The 2,532-nt window shown below is 29.3% G+C and overlaps 1 long non-coding RNA gene across 1 annotated transcript; it reads right to left on the bottom strand.

The window, feature by feature from the left end:
- Positions 1–1,065: 1,065 nt before the first annotated feature.
- Positions 1,066–1,789, bottom strand: LOC126749629 (uncharacterized). The gene is made up of 3 exons (XR_007665219.1): positions 1,668–1,789; positions 1,360–1,497; positions 1,066–1,289 (listed from the first exon to the last, which is right to left on the bottom strand). It is a non-coding gene; the product is annotated as an uncharacterized LOC126749629 (long non-coding RNA).
- Positions 1,790–2,532: the final 743 nt, after the last annotated feature.

The following is a 2,532-nucleotide window of genomic DNA, read 5'->3' as shown; positions in this document are numbered from 1 at the left end:
CATGTTAATTCTTTTTATATTTTATTACAATTGCTTTTCAAAATAAAAATGGAAAATAAAAAAAATCGACATAAAAACCTGGTTGTCTTATCCCAATACCCTAATAAATGGGACCCTCTTTTCCCTTTATCTTGTGGCACGTATAAATCGTGGAAAATTTACTTATTAAACTTTTCTACTAAGTTTTGAATGGCCTTTAAGGTACAAAAAGAAGTTTTGAATTTGTAGCATAATTTGAAAACGCAAATGAAATTATTTTGAATTCAGCGATTATCTGCATACTTTGGTGAATACGCCATAACTTTCATCAGTACGACAGTGAATTAATTGATGAGTTGATTCAGCATATCCACCCTAGATGTAGCTAAAGAATTACCATTAATATTTTTAGTATATTTTTTTAAATCTTGGATGGCCTTTTCAATAGAAAGGTTTACTTTACTTACATTCATGAGACATACACTTTTTTGCTCTTGGTTTAACCTGGCTTCTTAGGGCAAAGCCTATTCCCTTCACCAAAAATGTAGGAAATAGAGAAAATAATATTGTCATTTGCCAATAACAACCTTTATTCTCCTTAATGTTTTTAGGCTCTAATGTTACATAACATACAATTATAATTTTTAATAAAGATATTACATGTGTGTCTATATTATGTGTTATGCTTTAATACATGTTCTCCTTATCTTAATAAAAATTTTTATATATGTACATATAATTTCTGTCTATTCTATGTGAACTATACAATTATTAGTTAAATAATGTATAAAACTAATTAACTTATAAGATTACTATTATTAAATAAGGTTACAAAATATTTATTACATGTCAAACCTGTATACAACTGAACTTTGTTATGAATATTTTTTATATGCTCATATGAAAAACTTAATTTGCAAAATTTAATAAGCAAAATGAATTTCGGCTCTGCTGTTGGTGCAAAATTGAAATCATGTCTCTTACTGGAATTTGACATGGGCTCACCTTCTACCAAATCGTTGACAGTTTCTCTGTTTAAAGTACCATGCTTCAAAGAAGTGGACAAACTTGTACTGGGTATAGATAACTTTGTACTAAGCAATTCTGTTTACCTTGAAAAAAATCAAGCTTCGGAATAAATAAAGATAAGTTGGAAGTATAGACCTACCTAGGTTTCTGACAATTTCTTTAATTTCTCCTTGGTTAACCTCTTTGCATGTGGAAAAGTAGTGAGGCCATTCATTGTATTTTTGTCAATATTATATTAATTACATACCAATGCATGGACTGAAGGTTTTTTATCCATTTGCCTACAAGGAACAAAATTTATAGTATACCTGATTTAAGTATTAAAAAAAATGAAAGATTTAGTAAAAATACCTTAGTATTCCTTAGCAGAGATATTAATTTTTCTTTTTCCAGGGGCTCTTTTGGAAATTTAAAGAAATGACAGGTCCGTTTTTCGCTATGATGCTTTCAATCTGGTGCAAAACACATAACCTTTGTTGGTGTAGTCCACTAAAATCACAAAAACAAAATATAACACAAATATAACAATCAAAATATTATGACATAACCTTAAAATGTATGTATTTTCATAAATTTCAGGATTATTCACTAAAAATTGGTAATTATGAAACTGAATTAAAAAAAAAAAACTTTCGTATGTGTTTAATTGTGATACTTACATTTTATTTTCATATAGAAAAGTAAGAAAGATGTGGAAACTTAAAAATATCTTCCAACATTTGTTTCGATTTTGGGAACTCCCGTTGCCGGTGGCGTTTATGCTTGTGGGCCGGAAAGTGACATTGAAATGACAAGTGAAAGTGGGCGTCTTCTTTTTTTTTTCTTCGATTTTTATGGCTTAAGCCCGATAGCAACCAACGTGAGTCAGAATTATGCAAAAACATGTTAAGGTGGCTTTACATAAAGGAATTAAGCTGTTTATACCAATAACACCAAAGTTGTCAATTCATTTTTTTAGGCATAATTAACAATTAAATTGTAAATAATGGCTGAGAGTTAAAGGGTACACTTTATATTATTAAAATTAATAATAGACAGAATTTTATAACTTAATTGCCACCGAATAGATGTAACTATTTGGTAGCATACTACTTTTTCAATCGAACCAAAGCATCTTTTTTTTAAATATTTCCAATGTTGATCTGGTTTACGATTTTATTACCGATTCATTTTAGAACCCTGACATAATTTTGATATATGCAAGTTTTGAGAATGTAAATAAACTAAAATTAAAGAGCGGAGCGTATTGTAATACATCATGGTTCTCTGAAGCATGATACCCAGAAATAAGTAAGTAATATGTCCATGAAATTTATTTCTGATTATAATATATAATAAGACCTTCTCTTTTCTCTCTGTATTTACTATAGATTGACAAAAAACAAAGAAAAACATATAGTTACGGTCTCACAACATGTAATTAAACGGGCTACACGTGTTTCGCTCTAGTTAGAGCATCATCAGTTACAGCATAATTGTGTGGATGGCTTCTAAAGGCCTGATGATGCTCTAACTAGAGCGAAA

Source organism: Anthonomus grandis, unplaced genomic scaffold (genome assembly GCF_022605725.1).
Source record: "Anthonomus grandis grandis unplaced genomic scaffold, icAntGran1.3 ctg00000392.1, whole genome shotgun sequence".
NCBI classification, from domain to species: Eukaryota; Metazoa; Arthropoda; class Insecta; order Coleoptera; family Curculionidae; genus Anthonomus; species Anthonomus grandis.
Note: the sequence above shows the minus strand (reverse complement) of the source record. Positions and strands in the feature narration are given on the sequence as shown.